Below are 12,480 nucleotides of genomic sequence, written 5' to 3' on the forward strand. Positions count from 1 at the left end.
CATTCAAGTTAAGAAGACTTCTCTTAGTGGATTGAAAAGACCCTGGAAATTGGTGTCCCTAGGTTTGGTAAAGAGGCTCAAATTCACATTCATTGTTGGTGACTTCCTGATTCAGGGTTTTGAGAAATATTTAGGGCCTTATTGGGGGCCAAGAGTGCCATTTGTATTAATAATACCTGTTAAGGTCACAGACCTAGGGTTGGCATGAGGGAGTGGGAGGGGAGTAGTGAGGGCTTCATATAGTTCACCTCTGTTCTAGCGCACGGCTTTGCTGATTCTGTTTCGGTCAAACAGTAATTAAAAAACTATTATTTATTGGTCATCTATCAGTTACAAATTGTGCAGATATTATGTCATTGAGTTTCATTCTCCTTGAACCTCCAGAGTAGTAGCTGTTAATCCACATTTTCTACATTAGAAAAATGAGACTCAAGAGACTCAAACCCAAGTTGACCTGATTCCGAAGACATTGCTTAGTTTTTTCATGTCCGTGTTGTTGAGATTTGAGTAGAAGGACCCACCTGAATAATAAGATATTTTTGGAATATAGCCAGTAACGTGGGCATGTACTCATGAACTAAACGTGTTTCTAATATTGACAACATAAATTTACCAAATCTGTTTAAAATATTAATTTTGAAGAAATTTCTATAAACCGTTTTTGTCAAAATTTGTCAGTTTTCAAGTATATTGCTCTGAATAAATAATTAAGTTTTTTGACATGGGAATCAAGTCTCTGAATCCCATTTTTGGGGAAACCTCCCAGTAATACAATGATGAAGTTCTGCAGACACCGTTTTATAAAAAGAAACAGGGATATAATAAAAGTGAAAAGAAATATGGAAAACCCAGTATATTTGTGGTTTAGCCTAGTTTCCCACGTTGAATGAATGCCATAGATATTTATGACTTCCAAGCACTGTATCCGTTGAAATTTCTGAAGAATTTCTCAAGGATTTGAGATGGGTCATAGAAAAACAGATATAGGAAAATGGAGGGCTGAAGTTTTATATTAGAATTGGGTTTTTCGTGTGATTTCATATTTAAAAGAAAGTTTATTTATAGCTTACTTCTAGATATTCCCAAAGGTTATAATGTTTTATTTATTACTAAGGAAAAATATTGAGATTCATATTTCACACATCATCGAAATGATTGTACTTAAGCAGAAATTCTTCTCACATTTCTCATGATTTATTACTACTTAAGTTTGTATGGCTGAAAACATATTTTTTTGTTCAGGAATAAAAATAAATTAACTACAATAAAATACCAACAACTAAAAAGAATTCTTAAAGGCCTTTAGCTCAAAAGGAAAAAGAAAAGACTTTTCCTCTAAGCATTTCCCATTTCATTTTAAGCAGGGTAAAGTATTTCAATTCACAAAAACTTAGTTCTTGAACATGCTGCCTCAATTTACCCAAAGTCCCATAAACTTGGCAATTTAGATTTGTTTTGTGAGGCTGGAAATTTACGTTCTTTCGTATGCCTTTTTTAAATCTTTTAAAATGGCCAGTCGTGTCAAATTGACTCCCATAACATGTAGATTTCTACTCTTATCAGAGCTGCAATTTACCACAGCTTTATTATTTATTATTTATCTTTCACTTTCTTCCAGAAAGGTTACTTGTAAGAAGGATTTAACTTACAGATTGTTTTCATTTGGTATGCATTACTTCATGCATTTATTTATTGCCATCTCTACGAAACCGTATTTTTGAAACTTCTGCTTCATTAGTTCCTTGCTTTAGAAATGAAGGAAGCATCTTCAAGCACAGGAATTTCTCTGAGCTACTATACAAAGAATTATTTTAAATGTTAAAGCATTTCATTGAGCCATTTATAGGTGTTATCTGTTGTATTTTTTTAAGATTTTATTCATTTATTTATTCTAGAGATAGAGAGGAATGAGAGGCGCAGAGGGAGAGGGACAAGCAGACTCCACACTGAGCGCAAAGCCTGACATGGGTGGGGCTTGATCCCACGACCCGAACACCATGACCGGAGCTGAAACCAAGAGTCAGATACCCAACTGACTGAGCCACCCAGGCACCCCTCTGTTGTATATTTTAACTCAAATGAAACACAGAGTAAAATATATTATCTTTGCCTTCTTGATAATAATTTCAAATGATACATGTAGATAAGGTTTTAATTTTAAATGACAAGCAAACATTTAACTGACAAGTAACCTAAATTTGGTTACATTTTGTTCCTTTCTTTCTCTTCCCCTACCTGCCACTGCCCCACACACCCTCCCTCCTCCCCACAAGATTGGGTAGTAAGAAGGTAAACTTCTCGGTAAAACTTACATCAAAAAGGAAAATCTTCACAATGCAATTGCAGATGGTAAAACAGTTTATTCTGCTCATAGATGTCGAGCATATGTTTCCTTTTTTAAAAATAACTTTTCAGATAGGCCTGAAATCTGGCTCTTTACAGGTTATCTCACCGACTTCTGCTACACTTCAAGCTAACATGAACTTTACAATTTTTGCTTTTATAACTGCAATTTTTACCTTACAAACAAAGGATAAGAAAAAGTTCTTATTACTGAGGAAGCAATTAACAGGTTTATGTTTAAAACTGGTCAGCACAGAAATGTAGTAAAATTGCATACAACACACACACACACACCCAGGACTTCAGTGAAACGGGAAATCTGAGGAAGAAAGGTAGATTGTATCAATGTCAATATTTGGTATAAGTTTTGCAAGATGTTACCATTGGGGGAAATCAAGCCATCTTTTTCAAAGATTTTATTTATTTATTTGAGAGAGAGAGAGAGAGCACAAGCAGGGGCAGCAGCAGGCTGAGGGAGAGGGAGAAGCAGGGTCCCCACTGAGCAAGGAGTCTGATGCGATGAGAGGCTCAATCCCAGGACCCGGGATCATGACCTGAGCCGAAGGCAGACTCGTAACCAACTGAGCCACCCAGGTGCCCCTCTCTGTATTATTTCTTAAAACTGCATATGAATCTACGATTGTCTCAAAATTTCAATAAAAGAACAACAACAACTGGTTAGTAATTTTCAAGAGCCAGGTGGTGAATATGTTAGCCTTTTTAAGGCGGCACGAGGTGGCAACTGCTCCAATTCATTATAGTGTGAAAACAGTGGACATAAACAAGTGGGTGTGACATTGTTCTTTTGAAAATTTATTTAGAAAAAGCAGACTAGTAGTTTGCAGACCTCTGGTTTTTAAAAAGGAGGTTTTAATATTCTGTATGCTACTCCTCTCGGAAAAAAATGATAACAAAAGTAAATCACATATTATTATGCTTTAATTTGCAGTGTATCTCTGTCTTCATGATTTCCTCAATTTGCATAAATATTTATACGTACAGTATACATATACACTTTATTTTAAATATTCTACAAAGCACTTCTTGGGTACCATGTTTCTGCATCTTGGGAAGTCAAAATGAGTTAATGTTGTTTGACTTAGAATAGTACGGAATCTGGGGGCGCCTGGGTGGCTCAGTTGTTAAGTGTCTGCCTTCGGCTCAGGGCGTGATCCTGGATGGAGTCCTGGGATCAAGCCCTGCATCGGGCTCCTTCCCTGGGAGACTGCTTCTTCCTCTCCCACTCCCCCTGCTTGTGTTCCCTCTCTCACTGGCTGTCTCTGTCTCTGTCAAATAAATAAATAAAATCTTTAAAAAAAAATAAAGCTGGTAAAAATGGATTTTAAAAAAAAGAATAGTACGAAATCCTTTTTAGGCAGATCACCATATTAAAGGAGGATATAACATGGAATTTCTATCTTAAAATTCTCATCTATAAACATGAGTAAGAGTCGAAGTTGAAAAATAGCCACTTTCTGTGCTTTCCTTTCTTTCTATCATGTCCAAGAGTTGAACATCCTCTACAAGAGTTTAGGCTGTGTTCAATTACTTTGATTTTCAGGTGCAATAAAGCATTACCACAAGCAGAATCTAACTCCAAGTAAGAGTGCACTCAGGCTTATGTTTCAGACAATTTCAAAAAAATCCATTGTACAGGATTTCAATATTTACTCTGTAGACTTTTTTGTTAACTTTTTCTTTCCCTCCCCCCTGCCCCATCACGGGCATAGTTTTCAGAAATCAGCTTCAGTTTCCATTGAGTCCAATTGCTTTCTTCCCGTATGATTCTTTTTCTTTCAGCTTCCTCATCTCTTTTTAATGTGAGTGGCTTGTGTGGAAAAGCACCTTGAAGGCGGGGTAAAAAAGAAAGGAATATGCTTTGCAGAGACATGTGTATTAAGTTTTCCTCCGCACCATGGAGAGTTACAGAGACTGCAATTTCAAAGGAGAGGCAGTTTAAACACTACGAGGCACTGGTGAGGAAAAAAAAATGTAATGCCCACCATTTAGCAGAAATATATCTGGAAATCTGGATAGATTTCCAGAATGATTGTGGAGTGGTGAGAACCAAGTAGGGTTAACATGATAAGATTGCTTGATTTTAAGTAATTTTAGAAGATGAAAGATACTTCTGAGAATGTTTTGAAAGTTCCATGCACATCCCTCTCGTTTACCCTACCCTTCGTTTAATCTGTGGCTGAGGTCGTCTGCTTACACCACGTCTTCACTGTCCTTTGAATGTGACCCTACATCTTTATCCCCATTGAGGGCTTTTGTGTATCTACTCTGTGCAATCCTGCAAATATCTACTAACCTTCCTCCCTCACTGCTCATGCAGACACAACGCACGCACACACAACACACGCGCGCACACACACTCACACTCACTCACTCACTCATCCCACATCCATTCCCTGTGCTGCTGCCAGAGTCATCTTCATAACATGCATCCCAGGCCTTGTCATGCATTTGCTTAAAACCACTCAGCAGCTCCTTGCTGCTAGTACAGTCTGTGTGTGAATTCTGTGGTCAATGCGCACGGCAAAACAAGTCAAAATCTTTTTCCTTCCTGTGTTTCCAAATCACTTCCTAAGTCATTTGCCTTTCTCCTGCCCTATCCCAGCATCTGCCCACGCCCTTTATAGTTCAGCCAATCTGAACTCTGGCTTTATTGTGCGCCATGCCATGTTCTTGCTTTTGCTTTTTTCCCAGATGTCCTGAAGCCTTCTCTGCCTGAAATATGCATTCCTCAGGACAACTCAAGCATTATTCTAATCAGAAAAGCCTTGTGTGAATCTTTCAGAATTGAACATATTTCATCTCTTAGATTATTTGCCAGATAATATTTGATCTCTTTGTATGTTCATACCCAAGAGTGGGAGGGCAATATGGTATAATAGAAAAGAAGCTTTGGAATTCAGATGCAGTGGGAGCTCAAAAGGGCAGGAAAAAATCTGTTTAACTCCACATGGAATTACTAGCACCTGGCAGGTACCTGAAATACTATTCAATGTATATGTCTTGTATGAATTATTGAATGAATCAGTCAGTCAATCAATAAAGGAGATAATCTGTGTCTTACTCATTGGAATTGGTTGGACTATCAGCCCGAGAGCATTTCTAAAGATATTAAGAGTTGAAAGGAAGACTCCCTTCTGTAGTATTTCTATAATGAAGGGGTGAATATCTAAAAGGAATTTCTAACCATTCACGCGGTTACATAGGAAACTGTAACAGTTCGTTTCAGAAACAGCAGTGGACTCATCATCAAGTGGGTCTGCTACCTTAACAACGTAGTTAATGCGTCTCTGAAAGAAAAAATATGTAAGTTGGGGGAATATATTCTGTTTTAAACACTAATAGTTATGATTATCACGCGCATAAGTTATGCACTTCTTTTTTCCAGTTTTGGCTATCCTTACAATTCCTCCAACACTCAGCAACCTATAAGATATCTCAACAAAATATCCTAATATGTAACATTTCTACATCATTATCAACATGGCTGAAACCTAATTTTTTAAAACTGATGTATCACTCATGCTATGGCAGGTGCTCAATAAATATGTGTGAAATGAATGAATGAACCATTACCAAAGGAGTCTCTTCAGCTCCCACACTTAAAGAGATAGTCATAACTTTACAGCCAGATGCTGTCCCAAGATTCTTGGACCCTTGACAAGCACCCACGTTAATTTTCCTTCTACTTCTTTTCTCATAATAAATCCCTTGCAAGGAACCTCTGCATAGCTTTACCATATCAAGTAAAAATTCTCCTACTTGGATTTTAGAGTCACCAACTGACCTGCCCACATTGGTCTATCTAGAACTCTCTCTTCACTTGCTTTCCAAAACAGTGTCACTGCTCACCTCCTGCTCTTCTTTATGATGGCCCCATGACTAGTGTGTATCTTTGCTTCTCCTTTTGGTTTATCTAAGGTTTAGCCTACACTTGAAGCCTTCCAAACTAAGCCCAGCACAAAGCAAAGGTTTCCTTACTTTCCTCATATAGTTTGAATTTTTTTTTATTACTTTTTTTGTACTTGCCTGAGATTTGTGGTCTGGCTGCTTCAAGTATATAAGTTCTATCTCCAAAAACAGCGTAAACTCCATTAGGTCAATCCACCTGTCTTCTCCTTCTGTATCTCCACAGTACTTGAACATTATTGGGGAATAAAATTTAAACTTGTGGTTTGGCAGCAGTGAACCATTGTTGATTCAAGACAAATACATTTATGAGAACAAAGTTGTCCATTGTATGCAGAATAGACTGGAATGGAGAGAGTCGATAGACAGGATACAATTTTTTATAAGGTTTATACCTAGTCAACAGACAAGGGTTTTTATTTTAATAAATGAGGGGTAGAGAAGGAGGGATGATAAGGGTCTAGTGAGACAATGGGAATCCAGTGGAGGGTTCATAATCAAGGTACATTTTTAATCAGTTAACAACAAACTTGTTGATTAAATACAGAGGATCAAAGAAAGTAATAAGTCACAAATGTCACCTAACTTTCAAGGAGGAACTGGTGATTTCAGTGGAAAAGTGAAATGGTTGAGAAAGAGGCAATGTGTTAGGCAGGGGTATGGAAGGAGCGGGATAACTTTAGTTTTGTGCAGATTGGCAGTGGACATGGAGAAGACAAGAAAGATGATTCCTTTAAGGTGCGTTAGGCTACGAATGATGACATTACGTTGGCTACAGTGGATTTTTAAAATTGCATCCGCAGATTTAAAAATTTCTCTTGCTCCCACCCAATATAGATGTGCTACTACGTTAATCTTCAGGGATCACACAGTTTACACTGATTTTTTTTTTAATCACATTGGTTTATTTTGAAGCAAAGTTGTTACGGTAGTCTGGTAGAGAGAAAGTTAATTGAAACACTCATACTGGTATAATTTTGTTGTAATTCTCATTTCAAATTTAATGGATCAGTGCCTGCTAGAAAGGAGGAGGCACACCAGGAACTAATTGACCTGTGAGCAGGTAGAGTCAGAGGCTGAAATCCTAATTCTTTTAAGAAAATTGCGGGGTGAGGGTTGTTTTTGCTACTGTTGTTTCTCTTGCTTTGAATAGGATATAACCATGCTTGAGGACCATTAGAGGACAGAAATCAAATCTTAATCAGTCTTCAAGGTTTTTTTTTTTTTTTTCCTGTTTGAAAGAAAGGTTCAAATTCACTTTAAAGCCTAGGGAGTTTAATTAAAGTAAGTAGAGACAAAAGTACTCTTTTGAGAGCTGTCATTTCTCTTAGTATGACACTATTAATAATGTAGCATAATGGTATTTTGGAAGTTTGGTTCTTCGCCTTGTCTTTGTCTTGTTCTCATTCTTTTCTGTATTCTAATGACAGGGAACTAAAGCACTTAAAGGAAGGTAGTGTACTAAATTCACTGTCTCCTCCTGCACCACATTATCTCTGACCTCAGCTGTAATTCTTGGAAGAAATAACCCTTGCAAGCACTGTCTGTTTGTTTTTTTTCTTTCCCTTCTTTTGTTGTGAGCCTATTTACCAACAACATTTACAGGGTTCTTCACAAAGAATTTTTCCCCCAATTAGGATGAAAACTAGATCATTATGTGACCGTTTCACTGTGTGCGTAACTTCCCTTTTTGACAGCTCCATTAGCCCTACCCAGTTCTAAATCTTCGTATTTCTGACTTGCCTTGAAATCGGAAAGCGTTTTCGTCATGCCAGTCTTTGTGAGCAACAAGCATGAATGGAGGCATGGCAGACATCACAGCCTCTTCCTGGAACTGACCTGCCTCTCCACTGAGTGCCCGGCCAAAACGTCTACCACTTCCACCTGACGATTTAGCTTTGCTTGCTAATTATGTGTGGCACAGTTTTGAATCGCGGGAGTGTTTCTGAGATCGCTTTTCATTGTTGTGTGCACGGTGATGTGTTACCTGTAACTTGGATTTCACGATCTCCGTTGTTTGAAAGTTCATTGGTATTCTCTGTTAGAATAGCGTCTGATTTGCGTGAGTAAGCGTTCCATTGCATCTGCCTTTGTCACTTGATTTTGGTGAATATTTTTTAAGTCAAATGATAGATCTAAGGTGTGCTACCTCTAATTGCATTGACTTGCAGAAAGCTGATTATTGAACACCATGATACTATAAATTGTACTTTTATTCTATTCTCATGCTCTGTTTTTATAGTATGCATAAGGTTGGAATATTAGAATTACCCAGTATTTCAAGATGATAGGTAAGAAGTAAGAAATTATAAGGGAAGCAGGTATTACTTCGTTCTGAATGTAATAGATGAAACTGACCCTAGTTTGATGTCCTCACTACAATATAAAACATGGGAGTGTATCGTGAAGGTAAGAAGTTAAAGAGTTAATAGTTCTTTATAAACGAGAAGGCCATTAACTTTTAATAATGCTGTCTCAAATATTTGTCTGTAAATTGTGGTGATAATCAAAGATGAGCCTATGGGATTGTGCTCTGTAGTACTGTTTGATTTGATAACTCTGGTAATCCCTTAAGCACGTTAGGAAAAATATTTTATGCTTACATTAGCAACTATTGTGAGTTTGTAAAATAACCTGCCAACCCGACATGTATTATAAGGACAAGAAGAAAAGCAATTATATCTCAGATTTTATGGGCCTTTTTTTTTTGAATGATTACTTTTAGAAATTTTTTTTTAACTAATAACATTTTTGTTTCTTGCCATGAGAAAGAGATGAACTGGCTTCAGAAAATTAAAAAATGAGACAAAACGCTGTGTACATACTAAAAAATGTTGAACTGTTTATACAAGTGGAAAATAACACCCAAATTATTTTTTATTTTTTTTTTTTTAAAGATTTTATTTATTTATTTGACAGAGAGAGACAGCCAGCGAGAGAGGGAACACAGCAGGGGGAGTGGGAGAGGAAGAAGCAGGCTCATAGCAGAGGAGCCTGATGTGGGACTCGATCCCGGTACGCCAGGATCACGCCCTGAGCCGAAGGCAGACGCTTTAACGACTGCGCTACCCAGGCGCCCCCCAAATTATTTTTTAATCTGTGTTCCCCATTTAAAACATTGTGTAGTTTCCCTGCAATAAAACAATGTTTTCCCTATCACTGCTGGGTTGTGGTCTCCACCACGGCCTTACCTAGACAGCATTCTGACCCCAGAGTCAAAATAAAGCAAGAATTTCTTCCTTTAAAATTGAATTTCTAAAAAGTTGAAATAAAATTGAATTTCTATAGTACTATTTTCTTAATGGCAGTAAAATTGATATGTAACAATATGCAAATTTCAGGGGTCCAACATTCTAATTTGACATCTGTATGCCCTACAAAGTCACCACTAAAAGCCTAGTTACCCTTCTCCACCATAGAGTTGATCTCCTTCATCCATTTCACACGTCCTCTTCCGTCTTCCTCACCTGTAACCATCAATCTGTTCTCTATATGTACAGGTTTTTGTTTTGCTTGTTCATTTTGGGTTTTTTTTTTTCAGATTTCACATATACGTGAAATCATACTCTATTTGTCTTTTACCATTTCACTTAGCGTAAAACCTTCGAGGTCCATCCATGTTGTTGCAAATGGCCAGAGTTCATTCTTTTTTATGGCTGAGTGGTATTCCATTCCATTCCGTTATACACACATGCGCGCGCACACACACACACACCCCACATCTTCCTTATTCATTCATCCACTGATGGACGTTTAGGTTGTTTCTAGTTTTTGGCTACTGTAAATAATGCTGCAGTGAACGTAGGGCTGCGTATATCAACATTTTCCTATTCTTCAGATAAATAAAGTTAAATTGCTGCATCACGTGGTAGTTCTATTCTTGATTTTTCGAGGAACCTCCATACTGTTTTCCATAGTGTCTGTACCAATTTGCATCCCCACCAACAGTGTACAAGTGTTCCTTTTTCTCTATATACTTACTAACACTTGAGTATGTATTCTTCTGGAAAATGTTTATTTTCTCTGTCCATTTTTTTAAATAGGTTGTTTTGTTGTTGTTGGGTGGTATGAATTTTCTGTATATTTTGGATATTAATGCCTTGCCAGATACATGATTTGCAAGAATCCCATTCAGTAGGCTGCCTTTTCATTTTGATGATGGTCTCTTTCACTGTGGAAGAGCTTTGAGTTTGACGTAATCCCATTTATTTATTTTTGCTTTTGTTTCCCTTGCCTTTGGAGTCAGATCCACAAAATATTGCTAAGACTGATGTTGAGTGTTAGGAATTCTGTGGTTTGGGGTCTTGCAAGTCTTTAATCCATTTGAATTAATTTTTGTGTAGTAATCATTCAGATTTTCTATGTCTTCATGATTCAGTCTTGGAAGATTATATGTTTTGAGAAATGTATTAATTTCTTCTAGGTTGTCCAATTTGTTGGTGTCTAATTATTTATAGTAGTCTCCAATGATTATTTCTATTTCTGTGGTGTCAGTTGTAACTTCTTTTTCATTTTTGACTTTGTTTATTAGTACCCTCTCTTGGGGCGCCTGGGTGGCTCAGTTCATTAAGTGGCTGCTTTCGGCTCAGGCATGATCTCAGGGTCCTGAGATTAAGCCCTGCATTGGGCTCCCTGCTCAGCTAGGGGTCTGCTTCTCCCTCTCCCTCTGCCACTCTCCAGCGAATGCTCTGTCTCTCTCTTTCTCTCTCTCTCTCAAATAAAGAAATAAAATGTTTTTTTTAAAAAAGAACCCTTTCTCTTTTTTTCTTGGTTGGTCTAAAGGTTTGTCAATTTTGTTTATCTTTTCTAAGAACTAGGTCTTAGTATCATTGATCTTTATTATTTCCTTTTTTCTGTTGACTGTGGGCTTTGTTCTTTTCCTAGCTCTTTTATGTGTAAAGTTGGATGGTTTGAGATTTTTCTTCTTTTTCTGTCATAAGCCTGTATTACTATGATCTTCCCTCTTAGAAACACTTGTGCTGCATCCCCAAATTTGGTGTGTTGTATATCTGTTTCCATTTGTCTCTAGATATTTATTCCTTTCTTATTTGATTTCTTCATTTGCCCATTGGTTGTTCAGTAATGTATTGTTTGGTTTTTACATTTTTGTGATTTTTTTCTGGTTTTCTTCTTGTAATTGATTTCTAGTGTCATACCATTGTGGTTAGAGAAGAAGCTTGATAGGATTTCAGTCTTCTTGCATTTATTGAGCCTTGGTCTGTGGCCTAACATGTGATCTATCCTGGAGAATGTTCCACATGCACTGAGAACAGTGTGCATTCTGCAGTTTGGGGATGGAATGCTCTGTATATATCTGTGAAGTACATCTGATCTAATGTGTTGTTTAAGGCCAATGTTTCCTTAGTCTGCAGTACTATCTTAAAGCTAACATTTCATCTTCATTTTCTTCTTGACAACATGTCTAAATCAAAACTGACAAAAATAATTACCCCTGTATAAATTAGTATGGGAAGTTTCTTTGACCATTGCCAGAGTTCTTAATTTTTCAGAACTTTCTTTAATTGCTTATGAAATAGGAATAAATACCAACAGCTTATGATGGCTGTGAGATTAAGTAAAATAATGTATGTTGGGCACATAGCCTAATGAATTTAATAAACTTTAATGAGTATAAAATTTCCTTTGTAGATGTCTCCCTCCCATTGTGCCCCCCACTTTTGCATTTAGGGTTTATAAAGTTACATTAAGCCTAGATTTTTTTAGAAACTCCCTTTTAGATTTATAATAACGTCTTTCTGAAATTACTGGGTAAAGCAATTTAGTTATGGCTAGCCAAAAAAATAGAGAAAAATATGTAGTTCCTTTTTCTCTGTTTTTCTTTCTTTTTTTTGTAGTGAAGAGCATTATCTTTTAGGCACAGTTTTTTTTTGAGTATCAGGGGTTAAAGGAATTGTTATAGACTGGATATGGATGTGTTGGAATGCTTTAGAAAATCGATTCCCGCTAATGGAGAGAATGTTTTTAAAGTGAACTATTGCCATTCCTTCAGTGAACCACATACAGCAGAAAAAATTCAAGTAAACATTGAAGGAGAGGCAAGCTCTTCCTTATAGAATTAATGAGAATTGCAGTGATCTGCCGTGGGGAATTAGAATTTGAAAAACCTTTTCCATGTGCATTATTCCCTAACGTCTAGAACCAGATAAGTAGACTCTAATTTTAAATGTGCAATTATCCAAACAAGATGAA

The 12,480-nt window shown here is 37.0% G+C and overlaps 1 protein-coding gene across 5 annotated transcripts in view; it reads left to right on the top strand.

The window, feature by feature from the left end:
• TENM3 (teneurin transmembrane protein 3) overlaps nucleotides 1-12,480 on the top strand; it is a 1,574,093-nt gene that overhangs the window by 1,360,287 nt on the left and 201,326 nt on the right. The window lies entirely within an intron of this gene.

Source organism: Ursus arctos, unplaced genomic scaffold (genome assembly GCF_023065955.2).
Source record: "Ursus arctos isolate Adak ecotype North America unplaced genomic scaffold, UrsArc2.0 scaffold_27, whole genome shotgun sequence".
NCBI classification, from domain to species: Eukaryota; Metazoa; Chordata; class Mammalia; order Carnivora; family Ursidae; genus Ursus; species Ursus arctos.